General features: G+C 42.3%; 1 long non-coding RNA gene across 1 annotated transcript; it reads left to right on the top strand.

The window, feature by feature from the left end:
* On the top strand, positions 2,428-25,114 carry LOC110396668. The gene is made up of 3 exons (XR_002437154.1): positions 2,428-3,165; positions 11,923-12,033; positions 20,369-25,114. It is a non-coding gene; the product is annotated as an uncharacterized LOC110396668 (long non-coding RNA).

Below are 25,630 nucleotides of genomic sequence, written 5' to 3'. Positions count from 1 at the left end.
GTGACCAAAAAAGTCATGCGCTGAAATGTGCATTTGACAAATATTTAACAATGTATTTGTTTCCCAAAGTGCTTTTTCACTATAGTGTACGAACAGCAGAAGACATGGGCGGGCATCACCAAGTTGTATGCTTGCAAATAGAATAGCCTTTCTTCTCCCATTCTGATACAGGGAAACATCATCCACCTGCCTTCTAAAGAGTAGAGATAGTGAGTCTGTGCTATCTGCATCTCCCATGAATGTGTGTGAGGAGAGCTAGTTTGAGTTCCATAATTCAAACCCATAAGGAACTGAAGGTAAATTTAAGCTTGTGGAGAGAAAATATCTTGGAATAACTTTGTCTCCTGCTAACAAAAAATAAATGTCTAAATCCTAAATGATTACATCTTTGTACCTACAGCTTCAGAGGAGCGGTCTTGGTTACACCAGCTGGGCTTCAGCACAGCCCCTTTGCCTGCTGGGAGCTCTCAACCCCAGTCCAACCATGACTGCTCCTTCAGACAGACCACAACCTCTCCATCGCCAGCTGCTGCTGACAGCACAGCACATTGAGCAAGGCAAAGAGGGGGTCTGTGGAGGCAAACAGCTCCCCTTACTTCCCTCTTGCCTGTGCTTGTACTTAATGCAGAGAGTTTTTCCTTTATAAAAGCCTACATGAAATGACTTTGTCCTAATCACTGCACTACCTTGATTATCGCCTGCACAAACATTCCCTTCAGATCTACATACTGGCTGGGACAGAAATCACACAATTGATGTTTTGGTTTCCACTACCTTATCTAAATCCAGTTAGTGCTCAAAATGAGACTAAGTCAACAGACTTAATTGAATGAAAGGGCTGTGAGACAGCCTAGAGATTTGCGGCTGTGTATGTCCGTGCACGAGCTAATCACTATGCAAACACTTCGCAACAAACAGTACTGGGCTGAGCAGGCTTGGTTTTTCTGTGGTCTGGAAGCTCCTGACATGCTGGGTTTGTGTGAAGCATTGTTGGGGCTGGCAGGAGGATTTAAACAACTTCACAAACAACGTACTACCATGGAAAAAAGCTGGGGATGGACAATGGAGCAGGCCATGAACAAACACTTCTGGCTGCCTAGATCAGGAGATAAAAGAGACCCTCTAGTAGTGGCAAAAAATAATTGCTCACTTGTAATTGTTGCTTTCTAGATACTTGAAATAGCTCTGCTGGCACACAGCAACTGGGAGCAGGGAGTTGCTTGATGTCTTCAGCTCATTCCTGGGGAGGCAGATGCCAAACTCCCACTGTCTCCAGCTTCTAGCTCTTGCAGACATTAGAGGTTTTCCTGGCTGTAGTCATGTCATTCCTCCCGGCTCTACAGTGAAAGAGAGAAAAGCGTACATTAAATATTCAGGAGGAACCACATTGGGTCCACCTCACCTATCATCTTCAGTGGAGGCCATGATGAGACTCTTAAGAAAGAAAGATCAGTAAAAGCAGTGTTACAGGCACTGTCTAGGGCTACAGCCAGGATCGAGTTCCCATTGTGACAGTACTGCACAGTTTCTCCAGAACTGAAGGTCTAAAAAGAGAAAGCCTTACTCTGCAGCTTCAACTTGCCCTGGCAAAATCTGTGCCTCTCCCTTCTGCCACCTGCTCAGTTTAGAGGCCCAGTCTTGGTACCTGATGCAGCTGCTGTTTGTGGAGGCCAAAGGGAAAATGTTCAGGTTCATGCCAGTGGTTTATCTTAGCCATTACAAGAAGAGAGGCTGAAGCTACAAACTTCCTAAAATAGTCATTAAATATCTTCTAAAATTAGATGGCTCATTTACTTTCCTGGCTGATAGAACTCTGTAAGGTTATGGAGAACCTGAATCAAGTCACCTGGCAGCGACAGTCCTATGAACATCTAAAGGTGACTTTGCCATGAAGAGTATAAGGACAGAGCCTCACCATTTTAACTTGGGATTGAACATGATTTTCACTGAAAGTCTCATTCCATACTACAGACAGACACCACACCCTGCACAGGCCACCCACTTGTCACCATCCTCTTGCTTGAGACCAGGACATCTGGCTGTAAAAATGCAACTGTGGTGCTGTCCTCTAAACAAAGGATGATACTGGACACAGCTAGATCCTTCCTCCCTAAGGGAGGCCACAGACGCTGCTGTTACATTTGCGACCCATTTGACAGTTCTCACCCTTTGGCATGTAGACAGACAGGGCAGACAGGGCAACTTACCTAACACAGCTAGGAAAGACACTAAAGATGATTAGCTTTGTGATCAGGTGCTGTGTGGCCAGAGCCAAAAGAAAACTGCTGCTGAATGCGAGGTTTCAGGATACAGTAATAACACACAGCACTATATTTCATTTCTATAACAAGTGCTGAATATGCAAAGGCTCCTTTCCCAGCTTCTGTCTCTGTCTTGGAAGCGAGGGAAGAGCTGCATGTATAATTATTTTCAGATGCCATCCACTTTATTATCTGAGTGGGATGCACAAATAATGGCAGCTAATGCCAGGAGCAGAGATAGAATGAAGCTTGTTCCCTTTTGGGAAAAGCTGAAATAAAACCACCGTATGAATGGGTCATTGAAAACAGGCTGGAATATATTCCCTATAGTCCTCCCGAAAGTTCAAGGGCAGGGGAAAAGAAAAAAAACAGAAGAAACTGTCTCTGTGTTCACTAAACTTCTAATATCTGAAAGTGCTTAAAAAAACACACATGCACTTTTTTTCATATGATCATGGAAAAACACACTAAGCTTTTGACTCAATGGTTTTGTTTTTCCAGTGAGTCCTTTCCAGGTTCCACGCGCCATCTCACAGTCACGTCTGCTGGGTGAGCTTCGAGCTAACAAATTTCAGAAGAGCTCTTTGCGATTCTGCCGCATTGAGTTTCAAGTATTGGCTTGCTGGAAGTGCAGCGGAGAGGGAAGAGGGAGGGAAGTGGTGTGAGCTTTGCCAACACACCTGCACAAGCTTTGGGCTCTCCTGGACATTCTGTGCACTAATGATGTATAACCTGTAGAGCCTGGCAACACGTTTTCTGAAGACTAAAACAGACAGTCTGTGCGTGCCTCTGATTTCTAATTTCTTAAAACAAGTAATAACCCCTCCTCCTCCAACCCTGTGCTGTAGGTAAATGCTTGGAATGGAAACTGAGATGTACTCAGCTGGTGAAAGCTTCTACCAAGGTAAGGAACAAATGACAATTTAATTACGGTATTCTTGGTCTGTATGTTTCTCCTTCTAAAGCAAAAGGGGGGAGGGGGGGAACTAAAAGAAAGACAGAGTTCATTTCAGCTTCAGTATTCTGCTAATTTGTCTTTTGACTATTAGAGATGCAGCTGGATCCTATTTCTAATCCACTTTCAAATTTGCTTGAATTAAAATCCCAGATCACTGCTGTGTTTTCAAGTTGAAGTGTGCATAGTAGCCAAAGTTTATATTGCAATTTCTGGAGTTATGGAATGATGAGCTCCAGTAAAGGAAAGTGTGTTGTATGCCTGAGTCCTAGGGGATAAAAAAAAGTTGGCATCAGTGTAATTTGGAATTAGAGCTCACTTGTAGAATAAATAGCCTTGAAGTTAATACGCTGGCTACATTTTATATTCAGTTCCACCCACTGGAAGCAGCGGGTACGGAAGAGCAAAGGTTGCTGTAGTGGAAAGGTAGGAATTGGAAGTGCCATATAATTGTAAAGCCTGGATGTTTCTAAACTTTAATCTGAAATTTTACAATTCCTCCATTAGAGTGGGACTTACTTTAGTAAGAAATTAACTTCCTGACTGAAACAGGATAGCAAGACCGCCCTTGTGTCAAAATACCTGTGCTTTCTCTACAACTATCTGAATCCCAGCATGAAAGCTGACATTTCTCCTCTGGCATCCTGTTTATGTCTAAATTTAATACCATAGTCTTGTTAGATTTTGTCACCTGGGAAACACCATAACTCACATGAAGTTATGAATCCTCGTATTCTCTGGGTTTTTATATCTGCCATGACAATTCCCAGCCACTGCCAGATGAAGCCAGCCAGTATTTATGGAAAATGAACAGACTAATCATTTCCTATAGCAGGACTCGATTATGATATAATTGCAGCAGTTTACGTTGACATCCAAGTAGACAGATACAAGCCAAAAACTGGAGTAAGGGATCCACCCATCTACCACCCAAACGTAAACAAGCCAGTATGGTTAAAAAGAGGACTGGAAGGCAGGGCCCAGGCATTCTCTAGCTGTGCTTCGGTACAATTGCCAAGATGCTGCAAAACCTCTCTGCTAGGAAATTCATCCAGCTGTACCCTGACCCTTACCTCACACAGGAAGTTCAGCGGCGTTTTCCAGTGCCAGCTCTTTTTAAAACAGGGATAGAAGCGTGCTATTATCAGGAAGAGTGAGAGATTATGTTTAGGATGCTGGCTGTTGTAGTCACAACTTGCTATGTACCTAAAACAACAGTTCAGCCAGAGCCAAGATTGGCACCATTGCAGTGTGTGCAGTGGCACCACCACCAGCGTGAATTCCTTCGCTCACACTGTCAGTAGTGTGCACAGAAAGGGGACGGAAGTCTACATGAATACAGCTGGAGATCAGCTGTTTAAGAACTGATAGGCTTTAATGAAAGACTGGGGAGTGGCTCCTTTGCTGATGGATGATTGGAAATACAGATGTGGATTATAAGGAATATGATGTGATGTGAAGGGAAACTGAGGTAGGTCTTCATAGAATCATAGAATGGCTTGGCTTGGAAGGGACCCTAAAAATCTCCTAGTTCGAACCCCCTTGCCATGCTGTGCCTTTGTCCACCGATGTCATCACTCCATATTGAAAGGCCACCAGACTGGTCAGGCACAATCTGCCCTTGGTGAAGCCATGCTGACTCTCTCATATCAGCTCCTCGTCTCGCATGTGCTTTAACATAGCTTCCAAAAGGATCTGCTCCATGATCTTCCCAGGCACAGAGGTGAGGCTCACCGGCCCGTAGTTTTCCAGCTCTTCATTTCTCCCTTTCTTAAAAATGGGGGTGATGTTTCCCTTTTTCCAGTCACTGGGGCAGGGACTTAGCCTGACAGCCATGACTTTTCAGATATGATGGAGAGTCTTCAGTTAGAATAAATCAGTATAGTGGTCCCAATGCTGAGCAAACTTTCCTAGTTTACAGTGAACTACAAATGTCATTCAGAGAAGAGCTTCTCCCAGGAGGAATACAAAGGTTTTTCCTTCAGCAGTACTGGTCAATCTCACTCCACAATGAGGATTTCTCTTGCTGACAATAAGAGACGGAGAAAAGCTATCTGTGTTTGGTAGGGTCAGGCCTGAGAAAAGACTTGACATTACCCTGATAGTTTTCTTCCTCACCTCTCTCCAAGGTAGCATAAATTAAACTAAACTATTCCCAAAGTTGCATTTCCAATAAATGAACAAGCCTGAATGAAGCAGCTTCTACTTTTTGCTGATGCACCTCTGTATGCAATGATCAATCCACTCTTCCTGGAGCTGCCACCCGGAGAAAATGGCTGCTGCTACTCAGCTACAAGTTCTCACTCCTGTTCAGAGGTTTATGAGACCATCTTGGCCTGAGTATAGCCTGTAAATGCCCCTCTGGATATCACAAACCTCCTCAAATGCGTTGGTCAGATGGAGGGAGCTCTCCTGGAGGTTGGGGCAGTTTGTACTAGTGGAGGATCTGGCCTGCCATCACCTGCATCTGTGGTATGAGGACAAATAAAGGCCCATGCTCCAAACATCGTGTGCTCCCAGGCTCCTAAGTCGTACAAAATCCCATTTCCTTTCTACTTGTGCTAAATGTAAAAACAGAAACAAAGGCACACACCTAAATAAACAGAAAAGCACAGACAACAGAAGAGGAGAGAGGCTCTAGTGCAAGTCCTAAGCCAGCTAGTACAAAGAGATACTTTCTATTTGCAGTCCTTCGTGTGAGACCTTGCCATATCATGTGGATGAGAATGTGAGTGGGAGACTTGTTGGACAACGCTGGTTTTTATAAACGTCTCACAACTGCAGAAACACCTGCTTTACATTATTTTTCTTATTGGTCCACAACAAAAAATCCTCTCTGGTGAACAGTCCTCAGCAGCCCTTGTTCCTTCCTTCTCTGTGGACAGCTCAAGTCACTGGTCTGGAACATCTCAGGATCACACCGGAACCTCATTGAGGAGGAGGTGGAATTCAGAAGGGAGAAGGGCACTTCTGCATGAAATCATACCAAAATGTTGGCTAGAGGACCAAAACCGCAGGAGATTGCTTCCCATAAGGTGGGGGAGGTGGGGCAGGAAGGTTTCCCAGGCCAAATGGACAGGTCTCGAAGACCCATCTGTTTTCACCATGAAAACCTCACAGCCCACACCTATGCAATACACACCACTCCAGTCACCACAGAGTTATTACCCTTGGTCTCCACCACTTCCTGAGAAGCTGTAATGGTCTGATACAATGTCCAATGAAACCAAAGGGATCCTTTCCATTAATTCAATGGGCTCTGGATCAGGCCCAACATGTTTGGCCCTCTCTGTACACAGTGCAGCCAATTTATTCTTTATCCATTCCTGGGCCTCTCTCCTTCTTATGGCTGTCATTAGCCATGCTAAGCACCACTCCCAGGAAGAATCCATGATTCCTGTTGCAAAGACTGTGATGGTACCAGGCATGGGTCTTGTCTAGGTCTGAAACTGACAGCAATGGGCCAGAAGATACCATCCATTCACACAGCAATACACAATATTCATTTCTTCAGGACTTTGCTGAGCCCTTCAATTACAGCGTCCTGTTGTCACCTGTCACACATGGATTCCCATCCTGTGAAATGCATGTCACTGCTAAGCAGAGTAATTAACCTCATGAAGCCATGCAGCTTCTTTTAGCAAAAAAGTAGTTCTCCAATGTCAAATCTATAGATGCTTCCAGACACAGAGCTGCAGATTCATTTTGGGCACTGCCACTGCGTAATTGAGAACCCCATGCAAAAATCTGCTTCCACAATGTACCCCAAAATCACATGGGTGTGAAAATGAGAGCGTGATGCCTAAGGCCAGATGTGTGGACTGGCAGACTGCTGGCACTGCGCATAGGTACATCTGCATGTCAGGTACTTACTCATCCCTGCATACTTCCCTGATAAAATCTGGATTGCCTAAAGCTGGTATTTTCACTCCAGTTTCCTTATCAAGGTATTTACCATCTTCTGTCTGTACCTTGCAGACTGAGGGTGTTAAATGCTGCCTTACTCTGTCAGTGAGCTCAGGCATGCAGGAGCTGCCATACAGGATGGGATTTCTGAACCCACTGGAGCACGCAGTGGGTGGCTGCTGGCTTAGGCTCAGTAGGATCTTACCTTGCTTGTACCTGGGACATTTCTCTTTTGATCCTCCTGCTGGCTTTCTGCAGCTGGCGGGCTCCTTCTTGTGTTTTGTGCTGTTTATTGTGGTGTTTTCTGGTAGACCCCAACTGCTTTTCCAAGCTGCTGTCTTCCATGGAGCATCCTATCCCAGTGCAGTTGTGCGGCTGTATGAAGAGAAGGAGAGTTTTGGATGAAGTCATCTCAGGAGTTACAAAAGTGTATATGGCACCTCAATCTATATACAAACCATTCTTTTTCTGAAATAGAAAGTATTTCTTTGTTACTTTAAATAATTATACTAGCTCCACTACCACAAATGCAAGTATTTTGGGGGCCTCATCAGCTAGGGCATTGAAGGAGGACATTGTTTAATTTGGGATGCTGATTCCACAAACAACAACTGTGAACAGAACATTCTAGGAATATTGCCTCGTGTCAGTCAGACTTAAAAGGAAACTTTTTTGGCTAAATAAAAACAAAACAAAACAAAACAAAATGTAATTTGATTTCTAAAATGCCACCAAGCTCTATTAGTTCAAAAATGACAGTATAGTTTATCAGACTTCATATAAAGAGATTTTCTTCTGAAATTTTTGTTCTAGTTGGATATGTAGAAAGAAGAAGTCAGAACTACTACATGGGGTAAACTGCTCAATGACTTGAAATTTCTGTCTTGACACGGGCTGGCTGAAGGAAAGGAGTGAACTTCCCAGCTGCTTTTCCTACAGTAACTGCCCAGCTGTTACCACGCTGAGCAAACTTGCTTAGACCTCACTGCTACGTCCCCATATATGTAGTGCACATTGGTTGTGGGACAACATGTGGGACCCAGGAAAATGACCTTTATATTAAATTATTTAGCTTCTTGTAGTTTTTCTGGTGAAAGAGGTTAGACTTGGACCTAAGGCTGTTATCATCAGCATCTGTCTCAACAAGAGCACTCTGAACCCCACCAGCCATGGAAAAGGAGCTTTGTCTACCAACAGCGCTGGCAGTGCTGAAGGAGAAGTGGGCAGAGTTCAAGGAGCTGTTTTTCCCATTGCTTTGATTATGGGAAAAGCCAGCACGGAAATCAGAGAGGGGACTGCATATCTGAGGTGGTGTTAATTAGGTGTCACTTGTAATGAAGATATGACAGCATGAGCTTCGATGGGAGCTGGCTGCCTGGTATCATGTCCTGCATTCAGCCTTGTATCCTGTTCTCCATCCTCCTCCCTGATGATATGAGGACTAGATAGGCTAAAATGACTTTGGGATACACCTGCTCTTGCTGTGATTTCTACTTGGACCACGCTGTGATTTTTTGGATGTGTGCACCTGCCACAAGCCCTGTATGCATGCCTGGGTGCTGGGTGCCCAGAGCTTGGGGAGAAGCAGCCCTGAGAGGCCTCAAGTGAGAAGCACAGGAAAGCAGATGCTTTGCAAAGTGCTGAGAATAAAACCTGGGGAACCACGTACTGTGAGAGAGAAACTCAAAAATTACTCCTGTAGTGAAGAAACCACATAATATATTCAAGATGTCAGAGGTTAGCCGTGGTACATGTGAATCATGCTGCAAATACCTCACCTTTAACTTTACCGTCGTAATTAGATTACAAAGTTTTTATTATGGTTTTAAATTCTGCCTTTATAGGTTGCTGCCCAGCTGTGCACTTAAATCTGGTTTTATCACACTTTCTGAGCTCATCACATTTAATTCTGCCTCTACAATGCTGGATTAACTTTAAGGGTCACTGAAGTCAGAAGTCACTCACCCTTGCCCTGCTAATGGATTCACACCACCCCTACGTGGTCCCAAAGAGTGATGTGTACAGTAAACTATATATATAGGTGTGGTAGAGGGGAAGGGGAGATGAGGTTGTTTGCTTATTTACTCGACCACTGTACTTAGCTATCAGGACATTTGCACAGATTACTGCATCCACAAGACGATGTTTACCTCCATCTAATAGCCTGATGCAACGAAATCTCAGCAAAGCCAATCTGAGAGCTAAAGAGGAGAATACCAAGGTCTGCCTGTGAGAAGTGGATGACTGGATAATGAAGTACATAGACTTGTATCATCTGAGGAACTGATCAATTGTCTCCATTCAGAAATCCAGAAATCACACCCTGCCGTCACACTCCCTCCTGCCAGAAAGCCCAGACCTGGTATTTTATGGATCCTGTCTCTGATATTTCAGGAAGCCCCAAGAGGAACAAAAACCTATTATTTTTCTAAGGATGACTTCTTCTTTGTTTCTAACACCAAGAAAGCATGGCAAGGCACAGATGAAACTTCATCTCCACAACATTCATCCTCAGGTTTTACTTTGATCTGTTTTTCTTCTTTGACTAGCAAAGATCAGATGAGTTGGTGTTAGATACTACCCAAACAAGATGATTCACTGTCCTGAAAAATTCATCATGTAAATGGGCAAATAAAGGGGAAATCATATTCTTTCCATTAAAAAATGGAGAAATGAGGTACTGAACATCCAAGTGATTTACATGAAGTCACAGCGGGGAGTTTGAAAGGGATCTGGGAAATAAAACTAGCTTCAGTGGAAAGGTCATTTCTCTCTTTCTTACAGGGGAATACTTTGAACTGAATTAGAATGGACCTGAGCCAGAAATGGACAGCAGGGACTTTAAGGAAAATCGGAGGGCAAAATTCATCACTGAGTAATGCCATGACAGTTTGTAACCTTTGCCATTCAGTGACTAGACACAACATTTTGGAAGTGAGGTTAATAATTTTCAGCAATATACAGCTTTCTCCCAAGGAATGTGTGGTGATTACAGCAAAGAATTTCACATGGTCACAAAATATCTATCTTAGAGTCCTGGGCTTATAAAATACTCTATTTCCTCCATTAATTGTGTCCACGTGGAGCTGTAACTAAGTAGCTGAAACAAATAAAACCAAAGTAATATTGTTTCCTTTTAAAATATTTCACTTAATTTGTGGAAGAGGTTTGGGCTCATTAAAAATAGACCATCTCCCACGAGGGCTTTTTTCTTTTCTCCTCCAAGACTCTCAACCAATCCTTAGTAATGTGTATAGCAGCACACTCCTCTTCAGCACAGCCCGGCTGGAGCTCCTCTCCTGTTTGACTCAGCAGCTCCTGTCATGCTCTGCAGGGAGGGCAGACAGCACTCATTTGACTAAGCAAAAGGAGGCCTTAGTGTCCTCTGATGAATCATTGCTTTTAGATGACCACTCGGTGTCTCTGACTAAAATTTCCTCCTTCTATCTCCAGCTCATTAGGAAATACCATGCCTTTCTCCCTCATAAAGATTTGGCTATCATGAGCTATCCTTTTTTTTCATGGAAATGACAGTGTGTTCCCCACAACTGAGGGTGCAAATAATGCCTAGACTTCCGCTAGCACCTACAGAGTGGAAGTTATTGAGGCACTTGGCTTCTACTGGTGGATCTTAGTCTGCTCCCTAATCTTTGCAAGTAAGTTATGAATCAATTTCTGGTGAAATCACAAACCTCTGTGTCATCTGTGACAATTCCATTCCGCAGGCTGATGTCAATCACAAACCAGAAAACAAAGCATGTAAGATAGAGGTAAAAAGCACTGTGGAGCAAGGGTATAGGGCTCCAAGAACAACGTGCAGAGGAGATCAAATGACTCCACAGGTTCCTTTCCTGCTGAACATCATTTTTTCACTGCCTTCAAGATATCTTTTCCTATAAGTCCACTCATCCTAAAGACAGGTTACCCCATCCAGGACTCTCTTTAAACAAAAAAGGGAGAAGATCCGGTGATTCCACAAAGTCCCATATGAACTGCCCCATTGCTGGTGTGCTCTGACCGCGAAAGTGCTCACACTGCAATGTAATAGGAGCAATGCTGAGACCCAACACAGATGGTGGATGGATCTGACCAAGGTGGGCCAAGTATGCAAGCTGCCCTAAGGTTACTGAAGTTACAAGTTTAGACTGCGACCTTCTCTACATTGGCATGTTTCACGAGGTACAAATGCCTTGCTGGCTCCCAGAATCCTCACCATCACCCACAATACCAATGGAGCCTTGAATGCTCATCAGATATCTGGATCAGATTTCATGGTATGTGCACTTCAGCCCTGTTGCATAAAGAGATCTCTATAGAATTGGTCCTGTTATCCCTCTCAGAGTTTCTCCATCTCCATTGTGGTCCCAGTCACACTGCAGAAGAATTTATCCTGATGCTACCAGGCAACAGCCAAGACTACTCACGATGGCGTCCCAGACAAAAGATGTAGAGCTGTTCAGAGGCTGGGTCACTCCAGTTCTTCTCACTGGTTTTGTTCTCCTTCTAGGGGGGGGAAAGCCACATTTGGAAAATTACTGGTGTCCTGCTGTTCCCTATGGACACCACTGGGAACTGGCATATGGTCTTGTAAACTGTGATTAGATCTACAAAGTAAACTCTTATTATGACTTCTCTCAAGGTCTTTAAAAACACATTTCCCTAACTGCTATGATTATATTCAAATTCTTTCATTCTAGTAGTAACAATATTGTCCACATTTTCCTCTCTTCCTCATTTTTTCTGATCATAATCTTGTTGGGCACAATAGAAAAATCAATTCACAATTCTTTCCTCCTCAAGGTCTCCAGCTCAGCATCAACACTCTCCTCCCATCAGAAAGACAATGCAAATACAGACAGTTCTGGACGAGCTGAAACTGAAGTGTGGAGCTTTTCTGGAGCGTATTAAAAGGTAACTATCACTAGTCTGTCATTGATATTATCCTTATTATTATTATTATGGCTTATGTTAGAGTCCTCCTTAAAGATGACAGCTGAGATCAAGGCCTGATGATAGTGCAGATGCTCTGCAGACAAAGTGTGAATGCAGTGCTGTCCCCAGCAGCCTGGAACAGAACTAGACCAATGCTGAATGAAACAAGGCGCATGACATCGTGTGAAGCACTTTGTCAGTGTGAGAACCAGAACCCAGCTGAATTAATCCTGTGTCACTGCCACTCCTCTGATGTCTCTCTGCATAATTTGAATTCTTTCTTACGCAGCCTCTAGTGACCATGAACACAGCTGTAGCAAATGCTTCTTTTTAATACAAGGCACAAACCCCGAAATTGCCATTACTCAGCCCCAGGAAACAAGCTCCCAGCAACGGGGTTTTGCCCAATATCTTGCCCCCGCTATAAGAACTGTGGGAGAACTCGAGTAGGATGAATATTTCTGCCCCAAGTATGTTTATTTCAGAGTATAATGCTCCAGGCAAGCACACAGTAGTCCTGGGTAGCTTCAAAAGAGTTAATTCAGGATCATTTCTTAGCCTGTATGAGCCAAGAGAGAGAACTGGACCTGCTGACTCTGCAGGGACCAGTTTAGGGACTGCAGCACCCGGGAAAAAGGCATGTGACTACAGCGAGGTAGCTCGGCTCATCTATGTTGTTCTGGTGTCCTCTGAGGGACGATGTGCAAAATCTAAACACTGGACAGAGGGCTGTGTATTGCTTATACCAAATTTGTAAGGAACTATGGAATATTACTAAATACTTTAAATTTTCTGACTGTAACAGAAAAGCGTGCTCAGACGTACTGTGGGAACTAAAGAGGCATACATGTCCAGCAGCAGTTTGCTTCACAGTGGAGACTGTGCATGCAGGTCACATTTACCTCTGCAGTCATCTTCTGGATTGTGTTTATCCATGTGTCAGAAATGAAGACACAGACATAAGAACATGAGAATACTTAACGTTTTTTTGGTTTTTTTAATCTAGATAAAAACGGAATTGATTGACATCTCATATTTCTGGGGTTTAGTGAGATCATAACTGCACTTTAATTGGTTTAATTACCAGAATATAACATTACAGGTATGTAATGTAGACCTGTAATATAGTTATACAATGCAATATATGTGTTATATATAATAAAATACAACAGGTCATATAACACAGTTTTTGTAACAATTATTAGTAGGATTATCAGTAGTGAATATTCAATGACATGAATAGAAATTTCCCATGAGTACCATTTTCAGGATTCAGCCTTTCTTATATAAGCTTCTAAGAAGAACATATATCTGAAGAAAACATGATGGTTGTGAAATATGTAAATATTTGGAGGCTGAGGTTGAATTTAGCTTCCGTAAGCTGGAGGTCTAAGTTCTTCCAGGATGTTTAGACACCTAACTGCCACTTCACATTTCCACATTTGCTTCAGAAATACATTTTTTTCTTTATTTTTTTCCATGTCTGGCTCAATATTCACAGTGGTTTTCATAATATATCTGCTGTCTGCATTTTGGAAATGGCTATTAACAGTCACACAGTGTTTTCCAAATATAATTGTTTAGATCTCTCTGGTGACACAGTTAGCATCTGGGAGAAACACAGTAGTGTGCAATTGTGTCTTTAATTATCTTTCCATTGTGAGATGGGCTGGTACGTGCCAAGGCATTTATTATACCTGACAAGGACAATGTATTTACAATGGGTGTTTATACACTCTAATTCTTTACAAAAATACCTTGACAGAAAGTGCTCCACCTGCCCTCATGTTCCTCTATCGCAATTGCTAATTAATATTATTGTGCTGAAAATGATCCTATCTATTAAAGCTTCTGTCATAACTGCTGCTCCCTGCCTATCTATGCCTAATTAACCTGCCACTGACTCACATGCTGGGAAGGATGTTTGTTAGGCAGATGTAGCCTTGCTGATCTGATTTCCATTGCTCCATTTGATTTTACACAGAGCCCTCTGTTCAGCTAAGGATGTGCCTCACCTGAAGGACATCCACTTAGTTTGCATCTCCACTCAGCATTTCTTGTACTCAGCTACTGCTGCTGATTGGGGTTTAGTGCTATATTCTAGTACTTGGCAATGTACCCACTGATATTACTGGTAACAGGGCTGACCATAAGCATGTATTTAAAGCCAAGTGTCATCCGATTCACTCTGCCAGTTACACTGGTTAAGGTAAAGTGAGTGTGCAAAATTATTCTGACAAATACTGTACAAAAATATTGCAGCTGTTCTGAATTTTCTGTGTATATGTCAAGCTAAAAAGATGTTTATATTGCCTGTATGGGTTGATTCTTCAAAGTGAAATAGAATGCTACTGTTTTTTGGGTCTAGTCTCTGGGAATTATGACAAGGACTGGGAAGGACAGTGGCGAGAGCTTTGCCATTGCTCCCTGAAGATCCAGGTTCAAAGAATGACTGCTGTCTGTAAGACACTTTGGGCTTTATTTTGGGCTCGTATCTAGGTACATAAGGATACAAACAGAAGTCTAATGGGATTGTCAAAAGAACATTACTCACCCCTCGGGAGGCCTCTTCTTCTGCCAAAGAGCTCCTGCCTGGCTCAGCTCAAATTGCAAAATCTCCATGTTCTTCTGTTTCCCATCTGTTACAAGGGAGATAATTACAGAGGTGCTAAGAGGATAAACACGGTAATGTCTGGGAGGTGCTCAAAAAAGGAGTATGTAGGATAGATAGAGCACGAGTAGTTACTCTTGTCTAAAGACATGCCTGAGTTCTGTAGTGACACAGATGGGGTTTCTAGCTGACCACAAACTCTGCTGTGATGTGGTCCAACAGGGCTGGGTGAGGGCTTTCAGGTTATGCAGTTGTCCTCTCCAGGTTTGCTTCAGATCAGCTGCCAAGAAGTGTTAGACTCTGAAGATATCTTTGGCCTTTTCAATGACTAAGAAATCAATATGGCATTCCTGGAGAACAAACTTTTACATCAGATTTCTGGTATCCTTCTGTGCCACGGGAGTTACTGCCAGTTATGATGAATCACATGGAGGGAACAAAACCCGATCTCCTTCAGTTCTCCAAGAAAATCTAACTTAAAGTATGGAGGAGCATTCCTGCTGGAAACTGTTTCTCCTTCATCCATCCCAGCTTGCTGGGCTGTTCTCAGCAATACATCTGTTTGCCACTTGTTTCTCAGTGGCACTACAGCGATTAAGTCAAACCAGTGTGGCAGAGGGAGGGACCCATCTTGCCAATCTGGCAAGTGGGGGCCATGCAGAAGGAAATGAGATCTCAAGAGAAAGGATGTCACGTAGTGAGCTACTGTATCTTTTCCTTGGGACCATCTCCATGGTGTGTGTTACAGATGAAATTCCAGACAAATGTGATGAAATCTTGTGGAGAGATGGCAAAGTGATTAAAGCCATGCACATGTGCCATCTATTAGATAAGGCATTCAAGCTTTTTTCTTGAACTATTCAATAGCAGCTAAAATAAACAAGAAAAGAGAAACAAAGCTTAAAAAGTGAGTCTATCTTGCAGCATAAAAAATTAGTCAGTGAATTAAACAGGCTAAAGGAAGAAAAAGGGATGTGGAAAAATGAAGTCTTTTTCCCCCCTGTGAAACCACGGTGTTCTTGTAAATAGAGAAAGGAAAAGGAAATACTTATTCACAGAGAAATGCAACAGTGCCACTGTGCAATGAGACAGGTGGTTGGCACATTGGTGTCTGTGCATCTTCAGCACTAACCACGATTACAGCATTGCAGAGGATGCTCTACCTAAGCCTGCTCCCAAAGAACCCCAGAGTCCCCTACCCACAAGGAACACTTTCCTCCCAGACATCTCCTTCTCTAACAATCCTGACCTTTCTCCTCCACTCATGGAGTGGAGAGCTCATGGACAAATAACCTTTATGGGAGTATTGCTCATCAGTGACTCCCACAGGAGCCACGGGAGCTGAAGGTATGAGGCACCTCACCAGATCATCACGTGCTATTGTTAATAATAACAATAATAATAATAGAGGGCATGGGAAGAAATAATATTGCAACTTCCTTTCAACCATGAGATCTGTGTGTGCTGGGAGAGTGGGGATTCCACAGGCCACTTGACTCTGCCTTCTTTGAAGCAGCAGTAAATAGAAATGGTTGGAAAAACTTAGTAAGAGCCACATAAAAGCACACTATCCATATGTGGTTATGTAGGGTATATATAAGGAATACACACGTATTTCTTTGAAACAGAGAGTCCCACCAATAGATCCCTTTTTGAATACACTTTGCTTTGCAAGGAAAACATCCAAAGGAAAACGAAAAATGCCAAGAGCACTGCAATTGTTCCATTTTAGAACTTAGAGCATGAAACATTTGGCTTTTTTACTCTGAAGTTTTCATGTAGATCATTATGCAAGACCGTGAAAAGCATTAGAAGAGGCAACAGATTGGGACTCAGTTTTTAGGAGGGAAGGAAGAAGATAATTTCTTTCCTGGGGTAATTCCTAAACTCTTAAGTCAAATGTCAAAATTCCATCTTGCTATGGGATTCAAGCTCATACATCATTTGAAGTATCTCTTTATCATCACCATCACCATAGCAGCTGCACATTGTGTCTCCTGGCTTACTAATCCTCACAGAACCAATGGACCACAGGGAGACACTACTATCCCCAAAGCTGCGGAAATTGAGGCAGGGAGCAAGTTTGTGAATTTTTAACTTCATACAGAGCATCGCTGACAGCACTAGGTAACGAGCTGGACCTTGTGAGACTGATCCACAGCTCTGTCAAAAAATCCCCTTCTCTGCTCTGCTTTCAGTAAGTCTGGGTACTGACAAGGAGGCTTTTGTTGTTGAGGAGTTGGCTGTTGGTCTGAGCTCTCGCGCTCTTGTTAGGGGAGAGCAGAGTGCTGATCCCAGCGGGAACACGTGTCCTAGGTTGGTCCGTCTGCAAAATAATTCTTCTACATGTCATCTAGGCTGAGAGCCGAGTCTGGGATCTGCTACATGGCTAAGTTCCCTCCCCACGGCAGCCAGAGCAAGCGTGGTGACAGTTCTGGGGAAGGAAATTGAAATGTTTTGGGAAGTTATGGCATGGAGAGTGACATCTGTGGCAATGGGCTCATTAAGTGAAGGATTTGGTGTAAAACATATTGTAACAAGGTCATATTGTCAGAAAACTAGGACTTGCCAGAAAAACAAACTAAATCAGTCAGGCTTATGATTCGGTTTGCTTCCAAACTCATCTTTAATCTAAATTCTTTTCAAGGTCATCACAATCGGGCTTGCATGAATCTTGGGGCCTAATCCTCATCTGGTGCAAGCTGGAGTGAGTCCATTAAACTCATGGGAACCTCGCCAGTTTACATCAAATTGTGGTTATTTTTAAGATAGGTCATTTAGAAATATGTAAGTACTTAAATCCAGTTATATTTTTTAATAAAGCAATAAATCAGAAACCCACCAAGATACAGAGCATCCAATAGTTTTTTCTCAAGTCATGGGACAAGTATCCTGTATATTACAGAGCCACAGAATTGCAGGGGTTGGAAGGGACCTGAAGATCACCAAGTCCAACCCCCTGCTAAAGCAGGTTCCCTACAAGAGGTCGCACAGGTAGGTGTCCAGCTGTGTCTTGAATATCTCCATAGAAGGAAACTCCACAGCCTCTCTGGACAGCCTGTTCCAGTGTTCCAACATCCTTACTGTAAAGAAGTTCTTACATATGTTTGTATAGAACTTCCTATGTTCAAGTTTTAGGCCATTGCTCCTTGTCCTATCACTACACACCACTGGGAAGAATCCAGCCTCATCCATGTGCCTCCCTCCTCCCTTTCGATATTTAGAAACAGTAATCAGATATCTCCTCAGTCTTCTCCTCCCCAGGCTGAACAGACCCAGGTTACTTAGCCTTTCCTCATAAGGGAGATGCTCCAGACATGTTGAGTCACTTATATTGTAATGTGGGAAACCTGAAGGTAGAAAGGGCACTGAGGCCTCTGGAGAGTATCCCTCAGCCCATCTTTTGCCAAGAAGAGACATCCAGAAGTGTGTGGGGCTGGTCACAGTGCTCAACAGTGATGGCAGCCAAATGTACCACCAGGAGAAGAAGTGGAGAAGAAACCAGAGGAGAACAGGGGAGACACCTCTCACTTGCAGTGCCCAAGACTCCAGTGCCCCAGCCCTGCTGCACCTCCTTCAGCATGCATGTGCTCTCACCAGCTTCTCCCAGGCTCACCTCACTAACTGAAGAGGTACAGCTCCCTTGAAATTAATGCATCCCTCTTGGATTACACTAGATGAGCATTTGTTTAGCTGTGGGATTCAAACAAACCCAGGTCAGATGGCCCTGAGAAAGTGCTTAGATGAATGACATATCTAGAAGTAACAAAGACCTGTGCAAACCCTGGCCTTATTTCAGCTTTCAAAGCAGATCAGCATTAGCATTCAGAACCTCAAATACTGCATTCCAGATTCAATTTTGAAGCTTCAAGGAGGAAGACAAACCGTGATAGGCCTCACAGCTGGCATGGGTTGGCTCTGAATAGTCCCCTCATGCCAGAAGCAGATGAACATTGTGAATTACTTTTGGTTGTTTGTATTAGAGAATAGTAATTCCTCTTTCTGCAGCCCAATTTGCAACCACAGTGAATTGCTCCGACCTCAGTCTCAGAGACTCCTATTCATGGGAACAATCCCCATCCTCAGAAAGAGTAAGATAGGAATGAATGAATACATTCCCTCAGGAAGGAGAGACTATTTGGAACCTTAAGAATGAAAAAAAAAGATGGTTACCTGGCTTGGAAGTGGTTCAGGAGATTAGAAGCAGCAACAGCAGTGTAGGAAAAAGGAAACAAACCCAGTCACATCTCTTTTAAAGAGAAAAAAGGTTAAAACTGAAGGATGACCCAGGGACCAGCAGCTCTTTTACTCTGAACCATCACCTCTAAAGACCCTAGCACAGTGGCCTCCAAAAAAGATTGAGGTCTTTAGGTATTGAGTACAAAGAGTATGAATAATACTAAATAACAAAGCACTGAGTTGGAGAAACGCCTATTTTGATCTGCTTGTCTGTTTTTTTTTAACAACTTCTGCACTTCAGTAATTGTCTCCCTTAGTAAAAATGGTGTACATAATATGTGGCAGAGGCAAAAAAAGTATTTTAAAGTAGTAATTGCTTCTACTTAACAATTAGTAGTACTACTTGAGGATGTTTTGAATGAGATTTATTGTATGTTTTCTCTTTTTTTAATTTATAATTATGATGGAGAAGCTTAGCTCTGATTATTTTTCCTCCAAAAATTAAAAATAATTTATAGCACTTTTTTTTTTTTTTTGGTCTGAAGAGAGGGATACAAGAACAGGAAAAAACATGTAGGAAGGATAAATTTTTTTGTGCATAAGCAACATTTAAATGGAATAATTAAATTTACCATAATCAATAAAATGTGTGAGTCAAGTTTATTGAAGTGGCTATTTCCCATTGCATAATTTCCCTGGGGAACTTTCATTTTTAATTCAAAAATAATAATAAAAAATAATAAAAAAACCCAAGCCCCTGAGCACTTACTGTAAATATGCCAGCATATGTGTGAGGTTAAGAAAAGCACGAGCCTACACCCAGGAATCAAAGAGGGGCTTACCACTGCTTTGACACTAATTGTAAAAGCTGAACATTTTCTAGAACCATAATCAAATATTAACTGCCATGGGGGACTCATTCAGCAGTTCACAGTAATTCTAATAAGATACAGAGCCTTTCACCTTTAGGTCACCAGTTCAAACCCACTTTGGGCTGGTTAGTAAACAGAAGGTAAATCCCAAGTCCAGTGGTGTGGTGCTTTTCAATATTTCTGTACCATCCCTCTCAAGAAAACCTAAGTAGCAATATCGCTTCTGTCCCTCTTCCGTGTGTACAATTCCTCTTAATGAATTATTTCATGTACTTTGAGCACTACGTGGAAAACACACTGATCTAACATGTAATTGAAAATAACCGGCCCCCACCCCAATGCCTCAGGCTGCACAACAACTGGTTCTGCCAACAACAGCACTATTTGAGAACCGAAGCAGAGTCCTCATTTCAGCATTACACCTGGCTTCAGGTAGGAATTCTCTCACTGCTCTGAGCTACTGTGGCTTCTACATGAACTCACAACTCCAGCCTGGGCCCTTGGCACTGGCACTGCCAACTGCCTCAAAGCAGCTCAAATTTTGTGCCAAACACCTACATGTCTCCCCACTACACCAGTGTCTGGACAGATCCTTCCTCTATCATGTCTTTCATGAGGAAAGCATGAATTTGGCTCCTCATTTTTTTTGCAGATAAGTGCCAACCAGAGGACGGCTATGTGATTGAATCAACCTAAGAACTGGTGGTGACCAACACGGACAGTCTCCTCTATTCCTCACACACACAATCCTCGTCTTGTGTGCAGATACAGAGGAAGCTGCCTCAGGAAACTGTGCTTGCTGAAAACAAATCTTGTTGTGTTTTATTTGTGGATCTCGTTTTAGGCTGAATTAATTCCCAAGGCTTGGTATGGCCAACTTACTGCCAGGCCACAACTGCTACTGGTATGGGAAACAGCCTGCTGTGAGACTGTATGAGTTTGTGATTAGACCCAATTCAAGTGATCATGATGCTGCAGTCACATCCAAGCAGTGCTGCCGATCCATTATATGGTGCACTATAAACAGCAGCTGTTGCTGTCATTGCAAGATCTACCCTCAAGTTGGGACCCAGGATCAACCCACAGGCAGGCTCAACCTCCTGTGGAACACATTGCTTTATTTATCAATGAAACATGAGTCTTCGGTGTTCCTCTGGGAGCAGGATGCAGGCTAGATGAGTTCTTCTAGCTTGCTTCTGCTTGCTGTCTTTCCTGGGTACTCCACAGTCTCCTGCTTCTCCCCAACCAGGCTCCACACACACAGAGAATTTGATACTTTAAAGTATTGAAATAATCCGTTTACTGCACGTATACAGATGAAATGTCCTGCTCATGCCCAGACTGTCTGTTTACGTGGTGGGGAAGAGCTAGAGTGGAATGACCCCTTCCTATGGCTAGCGGGAAGCTAGACAAGGAAAACTTTGATATATTAGGAAATCCAGAGCTTTGAGGGCATGACTTGGAGGCTGTTTTATGGTATATAGTTATAGTATGCAATCCCGTCTTTTTGGCTATGATGATATATATACTTCTACGTATGTGTGTGAGCAGGCATAATAGTCTGAGGCCTTAATTGTGTTTCATGTTAATACAGATGAAAAGTTGAGGAGCTGCAAGGAACAATTCTTTCATTGTCCTCTACACATCTGGGTTAATGTTTCCTCCTTGAATTAGTCTGCACCAGAGTGTTCCTTCTCTGCTCACCACAAGCTAGCAGTGCCAATTTCCCTCCGTGGCAGCTCCAGTGACAGCTGTTTACTTGGAAGCTCATGGATTTGATATATGGGTGCTAGCCACAAATTAATGGAATACTTTCCAGATGCAAAGTCTTTAAACATTCAAACAATAAGCCAAAAGCACTAAACTGTTTTGGACATTTTTTCTCTTCACTCTGGATGTCACTTGGAGATGATGTAAACACAATTACTTGGGACAACGAACAGAACACTTAATTGGTTTTAGAGTAACAGCATGGGTTGCTGGATGGCAGTCAGTCAATGGTGCCATTTGTCACCTGATGCCAAGACCCTAAATGGCCAAGGAGGACAGTAGAATAAAGAAGAAAAAAGAAGTACTGGAGCTAACTGCTAGCAGGTAGCCTTTCCAGCCTAGTCAGAGAGCTGTGCGTGCTGGCTCAGCCTCCCAGGTTCAGGTAAGATACACTTGGCATAGACTATAAAGAACAGTTCCCAGAATGTCTCTGGAGGCTCTCTGGAGCATTTCAGAACAACAAGAGTGTGCAGAGGATGATTACAGTGAATAGGGATCACTAAAACACTTCAAACCTCTCCTTGTCAGGTGTCATCTAGAAATCAGTCTGGAGCAGAAGAGCTAGTGCCTCGCTCAGAAATGGAGACCCAGATCAGTCCCAGTCATGTCACTCTTCCACACCAGACCTTCAGCAGATCTCAGTTTGCATTACATGCACCCTAATTCTGAGGACTGGGACAAGTCCTCCAGACAGCATTCGAGGGCAGAAATCAGCCTACGAAAGTAGGCTAAATTTCTTTGGGGCTGTGTGTAAGTTTAACTGTTAGTACCTTTGCTCAAAGATAACAACAGGTCAAATTGAAAACTTCTGTGAAGTAGAATGGCTGCACCAAAGCCGGATGGTAATGATTTATACCACCTCAGAACCTGGGCCAAGAAGTGTAACTGATTTCTTGGCCAACTTACATCACTTCTTCTTATCCCTTTGCATTTTCTTTGGCATTTTCTTCTTTGCATTTTCTCATTTTCTTCCCCAAAAATTTAACGTGATCTGGACATTTGAGCTACCAGTGTGTTTCTACACACTTTTATCTACTTACAAATGCCAGCAAACATGAGCTGTGTGCCCTTGTATTGGACAAGGGCAAGATGGAGCTCCAAGCAACTGTGTCTGAATTTGAAATCAGTTCAAGCCTGAAATACTGCCTGTTTGAAGGTTTCTTCTTTATTCCTTCCAATGTTGTGATTAATTAGAGAATTAATATGTATTAAAGTTATCATCATCTTTACTGGATGGAAAAATTCAAATTCATTATCTAATGGGAGGAAAATAAGCATCATTTTACAAGGGTTTTAAAGCAACAGCAGTAATAACAAACCACCCCAAACTCCAGTCCACAGGCAGCACAGACATCTGCTAGAAAAATACGATGACTCCCCCACCCACCACCCTCAAATTTAGGGATTTGTGGAATACAGGCCTTGCCTGAAGTTGTTTGGCAAGAATCTTCATGTGAAGTTCTTATTTAATGAAATCATGTGGTAGTAAATCAAACACAGAACCAGGAATAAGTAAATCCACCACATCCTTTGAAAAAAGTATGGTTTGATTCCTTCAACTCAAGTTGCTCAGGCAATGAATTATCTATATTTGTCAACTAAAAAACCATCCCCCAACAGTCAACTAAAAAACCATCCCCCAACAGTCACCCACCTTTTTGGTACAATTTTCTAATCCTCAGTCTCAAAGCTGAGCTGAGAGCCAGCACAATATGGACAGGTTAGTCACACAAAGAGCTCCTAAGGCTAGTGCTAAGCTGTTGTATCTTTGCAAAGTCTGTGGAAATGGCTCAAAATGCAAAACTTGTGCCCTCCTGCAAAGTGTTCACATCTGAATGTTAAAAGAAAGGTGGCGAATTAGTGTCATAAACAACATGAGGGAAAGCGGGTAGAAAAGTGGACAGAGCAACACTAACATTATGATACAAAAAATTAGAGGTTGGCTTCACGGACTTGGTAGCGTTATGCTGACGGCTCGTGTTGATCTGAAGGGTCCTTTCCAACCTCAATGATTCTATCTAATACCTACTGATGTGAGAAGAAGCCTTAACACAGATCCACTTTACATGGCTTTCTCTATGCCCATGGAGGTTCAGAGCCATGGAAAGGTGCTGAGTAGCCTTCTGATAAATTCGTTATAATTTGGTCACAACTATTATAGCTCAAAGGATCTCTCACAGAACTTTTTTCTTCTGAGACTTCCTAGAGAAACTATGCCTACTGAATCAATGATATCTGCGCACAACGTTTGATGTTTTTTAAGATATGATTCAATTTTCTATGTTGCCTTTTTTATTTTTCCCTGGAAAAATTGATGTAAAAAAAGGAAAAAGTAAGTTCAGTGAAATTTTCTTTTTTTTTCTTTTTAAAGGAAACCTGTATTCCTGTATTTTCTGTGGAAAATCACAACAAAAACAATCACTTCTTGTCAACATTTCCCTTAGGAGTAATAAAACATGATTTTCATTCACTAGTATGCCCAAGAAAACAAGCAGAAGAGAGAACATCAGTGTCTTTACAAACAAGATTTACAAAGAGAGATACTGTGAGGGAGCAGTTGGAAGAGGTATTGTATCAGATTCTGCTGCTGTGTCCATTCTAACCATGACCCACCTGCTGAGACTGCTGTGCTACCTGTAGTTGCTGCTTGAAATTAATTCACTCTCTTAATTATATGAAAACTCCCTTAGCTCTTCTCTCTTTAATGACAAAATACACAACATTTTCACCCTACCTCACTTGCTAACATTAAGAACTTTTAATTTAATGTTATTATTTTTATAATTGAGTACTTACAAGTACTGAGAAGACAGTTTTATTCTTGCTGATCCGTCTTGTATTCATTATTGTTTCAGCTTTGTGATTCATCACTGTGAAATCAAAATGAAATAGCTCTTCAGAAATCATGGGATTTCCTAGAATCCCCATCCGAATGCCATTTAAGAAGATTTGGCTTTGTAATTAACCATTTCTGAGGGAGTTAAAAAATATACACAACTCAAATGTGGCATTTTTACAACCTTAATAAAACCAAATGCAACGTTTACTAGGTACTCACTTTAACAAAAAGAAAAAGGTTGCCATAGCAAAACAGCAATCATAGTAATTTTAAGTGAAACTGATGGTAATTGTAGAACAGCAATGTGCATGTTATTGGCCTAAGAAAAATTCTGTCTTTGTACTTGAATAGCAGAACTTGATAAAAACAAGAGATCACCACGTAGAAACAGGCTAAAGGGCTTAGCAAAAACCCAAAGTAACTTTTCTACTGCACAGCAAAACTCATACCAAAAATGTCCCCCACCAGCCATGATCTTAGCTCTCCTGAATGCCAGTGACTTTCCTAGAACTGCTGTGGACTCCAATAGATAAAACTAATTCACGGATGCACCCACAATGTGCTTCCTCAAGCAAAATGCACTGCTGTAGGGATGCTTCCCAGCAAGGCTAAGCATTGCTGTGGGAGGGAGGCAGTGGTGGCTGCTATGCCATACACAGAGGGAGACAGCCTGTGTGCTCTCAGTGATTTATTTTCTTTCTTTATGGTCCAATTTACAGAGGTAAAGTATGGAATGAACTATAGCCGGGTAATGTTATTTGAAGGTCTTTGGTTTTGTTAAAAAATAAAAAAAATTCTGGATGAGTGAAAATTTTCTTCTGCCTATTTCGTAGCCCAGTTTAAAAAAATAAAAAAGTAGCATGAATTCTGAAATTAGTAAATGTTTTCATTCTTATACTTCTTTCTCTTTCACTAAAAGAAAGCCAAATTCCAGAGTGGTTCATCTAGGGCTGGACTGACGATTTTTATTGTATTTTTTTTCCTTTCTTTCATTAACTGGGAAAATAAAACAGCAGAAAATCATTGACTCCAACACTGACCTCCTACAGAAGGTGCCTTGCTGTTACAAGTAGATACTGCCTGTGTAGATACTGCCGTGTGTTACCATGCCTGGTTAGATAAAGTGCTCTGAGATTAGGATCCAGGCTTCATATGTTCCATTTATTCCTTTCACAGCAAAGTAGACAAATTTGGAATAAGCCTTCCAAGATGAAACTGGTGCAGCCACCAGAGGCTGCAAGTGAATGCCATGTAACATTACCCACATCAAGCTTTAGATTGCTGCACACAAAGAGCATTGCATTT

Source organism: Numida meleagris, chromosome 3 (genome assembly GCF_002078875.1).
Source record: "Numida meleagris isolate 19003 breed g44 Domestic line chromosome 3, NumMel1.0, whole genome shotgun sequence".
Classification (NCBI taxonomy): Eukaryota; Metazoa; Chordata; class Aves; order Galliformes; family Numididae; genus Numida; species Numida meleagris.
This window is presented reverse-complemented; position numbering and strand designations above follow the sequence as displayed.